This window comes from Mus caroli, unplaced genomic scaffold (genome assembly GCF_978045245.1).
Source record: "Mus caroli unplaced genomic scaffold, Mus_caroli_1 scaffold_12, whole genome shotgun sequence".
Classification (NCBI taxonomy): domain Eukaryota; kingdom Metazoa; phylum Chordata; class Mammalia; order Rodentia; family Muridae; genus Mus; species Mus caroli.
The window spans coordinates 63,220,133-63,234,949 of NW_028227267.1; positions in this window are offsets into that span (position 1 = coordinate 63,220,133).

Sequence of the window (14,817 nt, forward strand, 5' to 3'; positions counted from 1 at the left end):
GTTCTTTATAGAACTAGAAACATATCCACCATATGACCCACACCTGACATTCCTGGGGATACACCCAAAGGACTCCAAGCAGCTTCCTATGCAGGTGTAGACAGCCATGTAGATCTCCACAGCAGCCTAACAGTTAAGATGAATGGGCTCAGCCAGTCAGCCTAGTGAATGTACTAGGAAAATGTCACACACACATACACACTCACTTACACTCACACAGACTTGGAGTGAAATCTCAACATCTGACTTCAGGAAAATGGCAGGAAATGTGGATGGCCCTGGAAAACATCAAGTTAAACAAGATTAGCCAGATTCAGAAAGACACATGCTGCTGGGTATAGTGGCATGCACCTTTAATCCCAGTATTTAGAAGAGAGAAGGAGGTGGATATCTGTGAACCTCAGGCCAGCCTAGTCTACACAGTGAGTTCCAGATCAGCCAAGATTATATAGTGAGACTCTCTCACATGAAATAAATAAAAGGAGAAATGAAGCCGGGCATGGTGGCGCACGCCTTTAATCCTAGCACCCGGGAGGCAGAGGCAGGCGGATTTCTGAGTTCGAGGCCAGCCTGGTCTACAGAGTGAGTTCCAGGACAGCCAGGGCTATACAGAGAAACCCTGTCTCGAAAAACCAAAAAAAAAAAAAAAAAAAAAAAAAAAAAAAAAGAGAGAGAGAGAAATGAAGTGTGATGCTTTCTCTGACATGCATTATCTGGGAGGGGAAGGATGAAAGCAGGAGGACACTGCTGCAGGAGAGGAGGACGGGGAGGACACTGCCACAGGAGAGGACGATGGGGAGGACACTGCCGCAGGAGAGGAGGATGGGGAGGACATTGCCTTAGGAGAGGATGGGGAGGACATTGCCTTAGGAGAGGATGGGGAGGACACTGCTGCAGGAGAGGACGATGGGGAGGACACTGCCACAGGAGAGGAGGATAGGGAGGACATTGCCTTAGGAGAGGATGGGGAGGACACTGCTGCAGGAGGAGGATGGGGAGGGCACTGCTGCAGGACAGGAGGATGGGGAGGACACTGCCACAGGAGAGGAGGATAGGGAGGACATTGCCTTAGGAGAGAGGATGGGGAGGACACTGCTGCAGGAGAGGAGGATGGGAGAACACTGCCACAGGAGAGGACGATGGGGAGGACACTGCCACAGGAGAGGAGGATAGGGAGGACATTGCCTTAGGAGAGGATGGGGAGGACACTGCTGCAGGAGAGGAGGATGGGGAGGGCACTGCTGCAGGACAGGAGGACGGGGAGGACACTGCCACAGGAGAGGACGATGGGGAGGACACGAGGAGGATGGGGAGGACATTGCCTTAGGAGAGGATGGGGAGGACACTGCTGCAGGAGAGGACAGGGAGGACACTGCTGCAGGAGAGGAGGATGGGGAGGGCACTGCTGCAGGACAGGAGGATGGGGAAGACACCGCTACAGGAGAGGAGGATAGGGAAGACATTGCCTTAGGAGAGGATGGGGAGGACACTGCTGCAGGAGAGGAGGATGGGGAGGGCACTGCTGCAGGACAGGAGGATGGGGAGGACACTGCCACAGGAGAGGAGGATAGGGAGGACATTGCCTTAGGAGAGGATGGGGAGGACACTGCTGCAGGAGAGGAGGATGGGGAGGGCACTGCTGCAGGACAGGAGGATGGGAGAACACTACTGTAGATGAGGAGGATGAGGGAGGATGAGGGAGGATGGGGAGGATAAGGGAGGATGGGGAGGATGAGGGAGGATGGGGAGGATGAGGGATGGTATCATCAAAGTCAGTTATATACATGCAAGGATGATGTATCACAACACAACTCATTATTTTGTACATTTACTGTCTATTATAAAAACAAAAACATAGTGAAATAAGTATACATGACAGTAAAGCATGTTTAAGTGTACAATTTAGAGGGATGAAGAACTGTAGAAGAAAACATATTCTCAAGCTGGGCGTGGTGGCGCACGCCTTTAATCCCAACACTCGGGAGGCAGAGGCAGGCGGATTTCTGAGTTCAAGGCCAGCCTGGTCTACAAAGTCGAGTGCCAGGACAGCCAGGGCTACACAGAGAAACCCTGTCTCGAAAAACCAAAAAAAGAAAAAAAAAAAAAAAGAAAGAAAACATATTCTCTTGACCTTTCAGTTTTTAGATGGGCAGAGCTTTGTAACAACTATCAGACTGATAGTAAAGCAAACAGAAGTTTAATAAGGTGTGTACCTCACGTACACAGGGAGGAGCCCAGAGAAGGAAAAGGGAACAAATCATGAAGAGGTTTAGAGAACTGGCTCAGAGGACCCATCAGCTCACAATTGCCTGTAATTACAGTTATAGGGGATACATCGCCCTCTCCTGGCCTCCACTGGTACTGTAGTCACATGCGCACACACAAACACACACACACACACACACACACACACACACACACACACACACCACACCCCTAATTAAAAATAAGAAATAGTCTTAAAGAAAACCAGGCTTGTATGGAAGTCAGGCAAGCATATAGAATAGTTGAGCAGCAGGGGACATTCTTCAGCTACTGAAACACACCCCACTCTGCAATCCCACCTGCCTTGGGCTGCATGCACACTCACTCAGAACAAGAGCTTTCTCCTCCCCTCAGGACCATCAAACTTAGGTTATATTACATCATACTCTTCTTGTGGTTAATAATAACAATAATAACAATAAAGTAAAATTAGTGGTCTAAACTGAATGAAGGAGTGAACCCACACCTTGGTACAACCTCGACAGCTCTATACCTGTCCTCCAGAGGCCAGGCTCCTACACCAGGCTGCTGAGTCAGGGAAGAGACTGGTCTGTCTGTATCTGAGGAAATCAGGTACTTGGGTTTGTCACCTTTGCCTCAGCTGCTGTCCCATGAGAGGCCAGGCCCTGCCATCCCTGGCTGAGTAAACAAACAGCAAGCTGAGGAGGTGTGGCTGAGGAATTCCTTCCTCAGGGACATGTGAGGCCCACTCACAGCATGCCAGACAGCCCTGAAGCAGTGATGTCACCATCAGCTGCCGGTCTGCTGACTGTTGGTTGGCTCTTGAGCATCATCAGAGGTTTCACTGTATAGTGAGACAGATCCAAATCCAGATCCTCCTTCTTCAGCTTCCTCATTGCTGAGAGGGCGTGGGTAAACTTGCCTACCTAGCATAAGCTTTCACAGCACACAACCCTGGTAGAAGAGCCCGATCACCGGTCATGTACCAGAACCTTTCCATCAATCACTGCTCCATCCTGATGTATTTAACTTGGTATGATGACAGATGGCTGTCTTTTTTGTTTTTGTTTTTCTTTTCTAAACAGCATTTCTCTGTGTAGCTCTGGCTGCCCTGGATCTCATTGTGTAGACCAGGCTTGCCTAGAACCAGAGATTTACCTGCCCCTGCCTTCTGAGTGCTGGGACTAAAGGTATGTGCCACCAATGCCTACCCAGATGGCTATTTTGTTTAAAAAGAGCCATCATGGGCATGCTGGAGAAATCCTATGATTCCTACACTCTGGAAGCTGAGGCAGGAGGATCATAAGTTCTAGGCTAGTCTGAGCTATATATAGTGAGACGATGTTCCAAAAAACTAAAACAAGGAGAAGAGGAGAGGCAGGACAGAAAGTGGGTGCGCACCTTTAATTCTAGCAGAGACAGAGACAGACACTGACATGGCCTCTGACCTGTCTGCAGCCCTGAGCCACACCTTGCTGTCTCTCCCATGTCTTTCCCATACTCCCACCCAACAACTACAATAAGCATACGAGCGCCGCTCCTGGTGGCGGTGGGTGCGGAGGAAGCACATCCCATGGTTCACTCCATGGTTCTCCAGCTACTCCACTCCAGGGGAGCCATCATGATAGCTGTCTTCTTTCACCTAGACTGTGTCTCTATCCAAGCCACTTGCCAGTTCCTAGAGAAGCAGGAATTCAGAGGACTCTAGTGTAGATGCCAAAGCCCCCTCCTCACCACAAGAGGGTAAAAGTGTGTTTGCATAGAGACAAAATGCACAGCTACTTGTAAAGTGTCAGACCTCAGGCCAAGTACGGGGCAGTGATGGAGCCCAGAGGGATGCTTCAGTGACAGCTGTTATTTTCTGTTCTTCCTCAGGAAACTTGAGGAATCACCTTGTGACACTGTGGTTTATAATGACACATACATCACCCCATTCCCAGTGCAGAGCTTATAAGATGCTTGGAATTCCCTAAATTATCCGTAATAAGCCCTCTCAGCCCCAGTGTATGCTAATGAGGTGACTCCTGGGTGTATGGAGCTGGGTCCCAGAATCCAAAGGGTTACCAGAAGACCGGAAGGTCCGGCCCCACCCACGACTAGGGAGGTAGAGGCAGGCAGTTTGAGTCAACTTCCAGGGATCAAGAAGCTTGTGAGTCAAGCCCAGGGAATGAGTCTCCTCAAAGGAGGGGTTGAGCAAAACAGATGAGCACATGGGGTGCCGGCAGGGAGGAACTCCAGAGAGGCAGTGCCTGCTAAGCAATCACCTTATTACTGAACTGATAATTCCTGGACCTTTTGAAATGTAATCTCCCATTGTGTACGGACAAACACACTGGTGGCCATCAGAAGACAACCTGTGAGAGTTGGTTCTCTCCTTCAAACTTATGGACCAAACTCAGGTTGGCCAGCAGGTATCTTTCCTTTGAAGCCAGTGGCTTTCAACCTTCCTAACACGGCAACCCTTTAATATAGTTCCTTAATGTTGCGGTGACCCACCCAACCATAAAATTATTTTGTTGCTTTCACAACTGTAATTTTGCTACGGTAGTGAGTTACAATGTAAATATCTGAGATGCAGGAGATCTGATATGTGACCTCAGAGGGGTCATGACCCACAGGTTGAGAACCACTGTCTAAGCCCTCTCATCAACCCACCATCCTTTGTCTTTGAAAGAAGGTATACATTTTCCAGGCTGGCCTTGAACTCATTCTATAGTTCAGAGTGACCTTGAACTCCTGCTTCAGCCTCCGAAGTACCTGGGATGATGGGTCTTGCCATTAGGCCTTTATAATAAATGGGCATCTGAGGCTGGGAGCGTACCTTAATAGTGTGTGCTTTGCATGCTCAGGATCCTGGGTCTAAGCCCAAGAGCAGAAGAGCCAGGGGTGGGGGTGGGGGTGGGGTGGGGAGAAGATGGGGAGGATGGAGGCTTCTCTGGGAACCTCTGATTTGTGGCCAGTCGGTCAAAAGGTGACACTGAGCTTTGAAGCTGGGGGCAGACTACTGGGATCTGTGTCACCTCAGTGTAATACAGAGCTGATTTCAGTCACAGTGGCCCAGCAGGCACTGGAGAATGGGTCACTGTGGGAAAATCCACTCCAAGTGGTATCATAGATAAACTACAGACAGTAGCTTCTCAGACAGGACAGAAACAGGATGTTTCCTTTTGAACTTCAAGCACAGCTCTTCTGTAAACAGGCTCTGTGAACGAGGTGGGGGGGGGGATATCAACATTACCCCACCCCCAGTGCTGAGGATGGAGCCTGTGGCCTCCTCCATACTAAGCAAGGTCTACACTGTGTTACATCCCCAGTCCCACAGGGACACCCCTAACCAGTGTATTTCCTGTGATGAGGTGGTTGGGTTCTCCATCAACCTCAGGATCCCTTCCCATCTGCACACCTTCTTACAAAATGGCTTACCCCACACTTCTAGGCATCACTGGGATGCAGTCTTGGGTGACCCAGTGGCTTACTTAACCTAGTGGATACAGCTAGGGGCTTGTGCAGCTATGAAGCCTTGGCAACAAGAGGCTGACAGTGTGTCTGGGAAGCTGAAGGCGACTGATAACTAATGGCTGGGAGGTCCTGTGGATGAGTGCTGGTGGCTTCAGCTAAGGATGGTACTCACAGCCAGGACAGATCTCACTGGTCCTCCTCAGCAGAGCTCCTATCTGGACTGAGCAGCAGCAAGACTTGGGGATTGGGCTTGGCGGATTGAAAAGATAAGAATATTTGTTAAAACTGACCCTTCCGTCTAATCAGCTCTAATTAGTTATATCTTCTGCCTAGAATCTCGATCCTTTTTTGCCTCTTACAATGATGTGTGAACCTTGCAGAGCAGGGGCCTGAACCCTAGGAAGGGTTGGAGTTTGCCAGGCAAACTGGAAAAGGTAACAGAACTAGAGAATCAATATCACCTACCATCACTACTGCCCTAAGTTCTGGGTTGCTTGGGGGTATTTCAGGAGAGTAAATAGTACCTCTGCAGCCAGAGAACAGTCTTCAGGTAAGAGTCATAAACTTGGGAAGTTGGTGGCTCTCTCGGGATGTAGATGTATGGGTTGACTGGATGCTCTATAGCTCACAGACATGTCTGGGCGTGTAAGGGAGGAACTGAGATGGAAAGGACTCACTGGGTGGGGGCGGAGGTCCCTTAGTGCGATCTTAAGACAAAGAAATACAAACAGAGCAGCCTGGGCACATGGTGTGTGGTGGGGCTGGGGGACACACCACTGTCATTTTTTTTCACCCGGTGCAGTCTGATTCCTTGGGAGCTAAGCAACACTAGCAAAGCCTGCTTGGCATTGTACTGGGTAAAGCTTTAAGGAAACACAGGATCTCCAGGGAAAGGTGTCTTTCACCAAAGCCAGGCCCATGAGAAGAAGAAATGAAGGCGGGGCCTGGTCTAGAAGGGTTTTGCTGCCCCTTGGTTTAGAAGGCAGACACTGTCACACTGGCGGCTCCATGCTGCCCTTCCATCAAGCAGGGTACTTACTGCATGTTCAGCCCCAAGTGAGGCAACACTTGGCCCATGTTTCTGCCAGTTCACGACACACACTGCTCTTGGGGAAGCTCCATGGCAGGAAGTCTCTCCAGGAAGCACTCCTGCTCCACTCCCTTTGAAGGTATCAGGTCCCCTGCCAGGCTGCTTCCCAATCCTTCCCAATTCCACAGTGCCCAGGGCTAGGGTGGGGAAGTGAACCCATTACACTTCTCAGAAATGATGGTCACACCCAGTCACCAACTGCTTTTACTTGGGAGGGACTATTTTAGGCTGCACCTGCCCTATGGAAAGATAAACAGCCAAAGTCCTTACCCTTGATTTACATGTGGCAAGGCTGAGTCAAGGCACTGACTTAACCAAGACATTCTCAGCACTGCAGTGACTCAGTGAGGTTAACATGCCACCAAACCAACTTTGTGCCTCCCGGCCCTGCTGTGGGCATAGATGTGAGTGCTGGAACCAGCCAGAACCAGTGTTTCCTACTGTGGTCCTACCTGAATGCAGCTCAGCATCAGTGAGCTAATAATGCTGGGATCCTAGCTAAGTGTGGTGCCTCAGGCCTGTAATTACAGTATTCAGATTTAGGCAGGTAGATCTGGAGTTCAGGCCAACATGGGCAACATATCAAGTTTAAGACCAATCTGAGTTACATGGAGAGACTCTTTCCTAACAAACAAACAAACAACAACAACAATCCAGCAGGGGATATGATTTTTCCTAGAATATTGCTTAGGAGTCCCTGCATAAGATGCAAGACCCCAAGTTAAGTCCTCTGGATACAGAAACAGAGATGATGAATGGAATAGATAGATAGATAGATAGATAGATAGATAGATAGACAGACAGACAGACAGATAGACAGACACAGAGAGATAGATACCTCCTGAATGCAGGAGTTATGGATAAAAGCTTATGGATTCTGTGGTTTAATTTTCCTGAGACAAAGCACCAAGTGAATCTGGACATTTTGTTATAACTCTTTTATGGTGAAGCATCCCTAACAGGGCTCTGTAAAACGCAGTAGATGTTTGCCAAGCAAGTAGGAGGCTTTAGGTTCAACCCAGAATAATCTTTAAAAAAAAAAAAAAAAAAAAAAAAGGAATTCTGAAATATCAAGATTGAAGCTTCCAGTGGCACTGGAGATCCAGCCCAGAAGGGCCGGACACCCAATTCCAGGTAGCAGAGTGAGGCGCTATTCAGATTGGGACATCTGTCTACTTGACTATCTTATCCTATCACCCAGGACAACTTCCCATCCACCAGTCTTTACTGCTCAGCTCCAGCAGCAGCAGGAACTCAGGCAGTGTCTTCAAACAGCAGTTCAAGAGCCCAAGTGCCCAAAGGTATGCAGAGCCCAATCCCTGGCACTACCTAGAAGCCTGCTGAGGGTGTTGAGTGTAAGACTCATACTGAGCAATCAGTATTTGTTCTCATTTCTCATATTTTTTGTTTCCCCTTCCAAGAAATACCTTTTAATCTTTTTCCCCTCTTTCTTTAGGGGATCAAATCTGGCCTTAAGCATGCTAGGTACACACTCTATCCTGAGCCATATATATTTCTATATACGTATAAAATGCTATACTCATTTTTGATATAAATACAAAGGTTATTCTGCAAAGAGGGTGAGAAAGAAATAGGATGAGGGAAGGAAGGGGGGTCAGGGAGGGAGACAGAAAGAACAGCATGGAAACTGGAAACTCGCCTCGAAATCCAATGATTTATGTTACAAAATTACACTTAGCTTCACCATGGAGCTCCTGCTGTCTGAAGTTAGAACCATTTACATTTTCACTCGCTTTATTAAAAACCCATCTTGTCTAGAAAGATGGCTTAGCAGGTAAAGGTACCTGCTGCCAGCCTATGGCCCAAATTCAATTCCTAGAACCCACATGGTAGAAGGAGAGAACTAATTCCCTCAAGCTGTGTACACACACATACACACACACCTAGGAAAAAGTAAAGCAGTGGACCCACAATAAGGAGAAAGTTAAACAGAATTACTGTATGACCCAGAACTATCATGAGTGGCTACTCAGAGGAACTGTACACAAGATCTCCAAGAGCTATCAGCATACTCACAGTCTCTGCAACATATTGTCAACAATATCCAAGTGGGCACTGAGGGTCTACCAGACAACCCGCACATTCCCCTTCATCACAATGGTGAGATAAACAACGTCTCATGTTCAAGGGTGTTAGGCATTGAGTGGTATTTTCATGGATTTCACTGCTGGAGCATCTTAGAGCTGGAGAGGCAGCTCAGTGGTTAGGAACAGTGACTGTTCTTCCATTGAGGACCTGGGTTTGATTCTCAGCACCCACATGGCAGCTGACAACTGTAACTCCAGTTCCGGGGGATCTGACACCCTCTTCTGGGCTCCACAGGTACTGCATACACATTGTGTATGAACACATAAATAAAAACCAATAAATAAAATCTTCACAGATGGAATTTATTTTTGTTTTTTGTTTTTGTTTTTTGAGACAGGGTTTCTCTGTGTAGTCCTGGCTATCCTGGAACTCACTCTGTAGACCAGGCTGGCCTCGAACTCAGAAATCCACCTGCCTCTGCCTCCCAAGTGCTGGGATTAAAGGTGTGTGCCACCACATCTGGCTTGATGGAATTTCTTTAATCTGGATCAGAAACTACCCACATGGGCCACTGAGATGGCTTGGCAGAGAGAGGGACTTGTCACCAAGCCTGACAACCTGAGTTCTGAGACTCTCACCTGGTGGAAGGACTCTCTCTCTCTCTCTCTCTCTCTCTCTCTCTCTCACACACACACACACACACACACACACACACACACAAACACACACATACACACGCACACACACACACTGCCAACCACACAGGTAAGTATAATAATAAAAACACGAAATACCTGGGTAAAACAGTAGACTGGACGCTGCCTCCACAGTAAAGAATTACAATGAGTAAAAACAGACTATTCCCAAGGAAGGTGAAACTTTGGGGGAAAAAATTACAAAGGCAGTGCCAGAACAGCTGAGCAGTGAAGAGAAAGAGATGAATGAGCCAAAAAGAAGCAGGCCAAGGCAAGCACACCTCCAGACATGGCTCCCTGGCAGGGGAGAAGAGGCTGGCAATGGACTGTCAGGTCCTGCTGGGAGTTTTGTGGAGACGGTGATTCCTTTGGCTAATGGGTCTACAAGTGAAGAGGAATCCCATTTTATGGGAACCGACTGTGTAAAACCGAGTTGCCCTGGGGGATGGAAACAAGGAACATCTGCAGGTCAGGGAGGTGGGTCTCTCTGGTCAGAGTGGATGGGTGAAGCAGGCCTGGGAGGCAGGTGTGAAGAGAATGTAGGGCCAGATAAGAACAAGTCAACACGTGCAGGTGGCTGAAGGGTCAGCTCAGACAGTGAAGGGGAAAGGTGGCCTTGCTCTTAGTGCCTGGGAGCAGGCTCCATCAACTGAGAACAACTTGGGGTCTGACAGCCTGAGCCCAAGGCCAGCAGCATCAACCTGTGGAGCCTGACAACTTGGAAAACTCCAGCTGACCCCTCCAGCAAGAAGGCCAATATTTAAGAAGTTTGGATATAGGAAGTCAGGTCTTCCACTTGTATGCATCACAACATTCTGGGCATTCTCTAGCTCTAAGAAACTTGAAAGAGCCTTCAGCTGTGACATTAGGAACCCCAGTATGTAGGATCTGGAGAGTTTTTGTCAGGATCTTAAGAAGGGAAGCTAGCTACTAAAGTAAAGACAGCTCTGACAACCATCAGATGCCAGTCCACTAAAGGCTCAGCACCACTGTAAACAGGAAAGGTAAGAACAGGTGACCTTGACTTCCCCTTCCCCTCCCTGAGCAACTAACTGGCAGTGTCCAATTTCCAAGGGCCCAGAAGCCTGCTCCAACAATATTAAAAGCTGGAAGAACAAAACATCAAGTTCCTGACAAAAGAAAATGTAACATCAGATTTCCAATTAACAACTATAAAAACCAGGAAAGCATGAACAACGGTTCAAGCCTTAACTCTCAACCAAGGGTTAATACCATGTAGTACCCATCCAAGCTACAGCTTGTAACTCCGCGAGATGGACACTGTGCCTGCTGTGCTTCAGAGGACAGCCCACCTTTTAACTGTCAGAAAAATACGGGCATGGTCAAGGCAAGCACCAGCTATGGCAGTTCATGGCCACCAGGACCACACTTCAGAAGATACTTAACGGAACAATACACACCGAGGAGCAAGGCAGATGGGAAAGCAGCAGTTTCTTGAAGTGAACAAATAGCAAAGGAGAGCTAGGTTAGGAATACATCACACCTAACACAGTGAACCAGCAAACTCATAATATCAGCGGGGGAGAAAGCAAAGAAAGGAGGGAATGGGAAGGAAGAAAGGGAGAGGCAGAGAAGAGAACCAAAAAACCAAACCAGAACAACAAACAAGAAAACCAATGCAATTGGTAAACATGTCTCAATAATAACCTCAAGTGTGAATGGTTCAACTTGTCAAGAGATGCAGATGCTGACTAAATCGAAAAGCAAGATCCACCTGCTGGCTGTGTCAAAAAAACAAAAACAAAAACAAAAACAAAACCCACTTCACTAGACTGAACATCACAGGGTGGAAGTCAGCTTAACAAATGAAACCCCAAAATGAATGTGTATAGCTCTTCTGATGCCTTATTATGCAGACTTCAAACCAAAATTAATCAGAAGAAAAATTTACCAAGATCTAACAATAATAAATAAACACACACCAAGTGCTGGGCCCCCAATGCCATGAAATAGAAACAAGTGGGCATAAAAGGCCACCATCAGCCCTGAAGTCACATTGGTATTTCAAACTCCAAGGCTCATCACTGTCGAGGTCATCCCAAGCAAAAGTCAGCCAAGACCTCGCAGTTAAAGTATACCACAGATCACATGGGCTCAACATCCACAAGATGTCCCATCCAACAGATAAGGCATACATACTCTTTAAGCAGACCACGGAACGTTCTGAACAGACGGAAACCTAAGTCTCAACAAATACATCAACCCACCTAGCTTCAGCCATCTAATCTTTAACAAGGTGTCAGAAAACAAACGGGGGTGGGGGTAGACTCTTCAACAGATGGTGCTAGGAAGGCTGGGTATTCTCCTCTGAAATAATGAGACTAAATCTGTACCTTTCACAGAGTACAAATATTACTCTAATAGAGTGATACTGTAAGACCAAAGACCTGCCGGGCGGTGGTGGCGCACGCCTTTAATTCCAGTACTTGAGAGGCAGAGGCAGGTGGATTTCTGAGTTTGAGGCCAGCCTGGTCTACAGAGTGAGTTCCAGGACAGCCAGGGCTACACAGAGAAACCCTGTCTCTCAAAACCAAAACCAAAAAAAAAAAAAAAAAAAAAGACCGTAAACCTTCCTGTGAGACGTAAGATGCTTAGGAAGTGACAGAAAGCACAGCACAGGCACCAACTTGCCAAAACAAAGCACTCCAAGTACACAGGAAGAAAGCTCGAAAACTAAAACCTGGGATTGCATGGAATTCAAGTCTGCACAGCAAAGGGAATGATCAATAGAGGGAGATGGCCTACAGAACAAGAGAAAACCTATGCCACTCTACAGCAGAACAGGGATCGAGGTCCAGAATATACTAAGGACTCCAAAACACGAATACCACCCCCCAACCTTCAAATGAGCTCAGTAGTTTTCAAGGGAAGAAATGCGAAATTAATTTGTAACTCTGCTTTTTCCTTCTGGCCCCTTAGTTCTCATCACCAAAGACTCTGAGACTAATTGGTGATTATTAGATGCCTAGGCCATAAGCTTTGTCTCTCTCCCTGACTAGTTTATAACTTATTTAACCCATTAAACTATTCTATGGCTATCATGTGGTTACTTACCTCCCCTTTAGTCCCGGCCTGCATTTTCCTTAGCGTCTCCTCAGTGTCTCCCTCATTGTTAATGCCCATCTTCTTGGTCTGTCTCCAACGGCCTGCATTTTCCTTAGCGTCTCCTCAGTGTCTCCCTCATTGTTAATGCCCATCTTCTTGGTCTGTCTCCAACCTTGTCTCTCACGGTACTCCCTTTGTCTCTTTTTAAATCTCTTATTATTTCCCAGAATCCACTCTTCCTGCAAGTGTCCCAACTCCTATTTCCCGCCTCAGCTCATTGGCCATGAGCTTTTTTTGACAGATGATGTTTTAAGAGATTTTTCTCTACAAAGAAATATAGGCAACCAGTAAATATCTGAACAAGTGTTCAACATTCTTAACCCCTAAAATAATGCAAATTAAGTTTAGCTGAAACACATGCACTATGCACTGAGCACACCACTGTGCCTCACGCCAGAGAAGGCTGCCTGAAGCATTTTCACGACTCAAGACTACTTGAGTGTGTTACAAACTGCAGTGATCTTACGACACATACAAAGTTCTCTGCTCTGTGGAAAATAAGACGACTTTCAGTAATTTCCGCGTCTGTATCAATGTTGTGTTACCTTCGCTGTAGCTTTGGAGCACTTGACTTTTAAAATTGCCAAGTTGCTGACTTGAGTTTCACTTTTACAAATGGTAAATGATTTTGGAGTACTGTAGTAACTAAGGAATAGGAAGAGGCTGAAGAAATGGCTCAATGGTAGTGAGCTTGCTGTGCAACCACGGGGACTGGAGTTCCTATCACAGCCAGTGTGTCTAAAGGCAGAGAGAAGGGAATCTCTGGGCACCTGCTGACTTCTGGCTTAGGCAAATAAATGTAGTCCTAGGCTGGGGAGTGGAGAGGTGGAGAGGGACCTTGACCCAAAAGGATATCTGAGTGACAGAGGCCACACACTCCCTTTCACAGCCTCCACATGTTACACTCCTAAATCTTCATCAAGTTTGAATCGGGCTTATGGGGAATGCTCCCTCTTAGTTTCTGTACTTCCTCTGACCTCTCCTCACTTGTACTGGAACCAGCTCATTAATAGTTAACACTGCTGGTGGCAGTGTAGAAGAAGCCAGTAGCCATTTCCTCCAACTTCTTACCTTGACTTCTGTCCCCTAAAGGCTGTCTCTTTTGGCAGGAACAGTGTGGATTTGAAGGAGATGAAGATCAACCTGGAGAAACAGCTAAAATGTTTGGGTCCCCCCTCCCTCGAGTGTATCCACAATGCTGAACCTAATTATACCCCAGTGAACACATGGAAGTTCTAATCCTCTTTGTACCATTGTGGCCAGTACTGCTTCCTACCAGACAAGGGATCAAGGCAGACACATACTGCAGTGTGACTAGAATGCCACCAGGGCTGCTGGCTGAACACTTTTTAGACTCTGCATTACTAGAGTCATATTTTGTTGTGTGTAATCCTCCTAAACATTGATACTTCAGGACTGCTCTAGGAAAACCGACTCACGATGCTTGCTCCTAAGAGGCTGCTGCCTGCAAACTGCTTCAGCTTCGAGTTGGCATTCCAACTCTGTGAATAATAAGATAGGGGTTGGACAGTTTGAATACAAAGTGGGCCCACAGGCTCATGGGATAAGAGCTTAGCCCCCAGCTGGCAGCACGCTCTGTAAGTGGAGAAGCTTGAGTTGACAAAGTGGATCACTGGAGACTGATCTTGAAGAGTGGTCCTGAGTCCTTTCTTGTCTGCCACTACTGACTTTGGTTTAATTAATCCTGTTCCTTCAGCTGTGATCACCTATCATTGATACTAATTAACATCTGACACAATGCTCAGTAAGGGGAGTCCCCAGCAAGCAGATTTCTCTTAGAAGGTAGGGCTGGTAACTTGAAGGGATACTGACTGACACAAAGTCTGACTTTCTACACTGCACTGTACACTGAATTTTGTGCAACTCTACCACCTTATTTCAGGTTAAATTTTAATCATAGTCCCTACTTACATGGGGATGAAGGAGTGCTGTGGGTTGAATCCAGAACTTCACAGGGCAGGCAAACACTCTCCTAGTGAGCTACATGTATTGTTTCACAGTAACCAAATTTAATGTCAGGCCAGCCAACCCAAGACTATTACAAACTCCAACTGATTGAACAATACCATTTCACTTACTACTTTCAAAAGAAAGGCTTGTGCAGCACCACTTGGGACAGTTAGGTCCTCCGGTCCTGGTGAGCTCTCCATG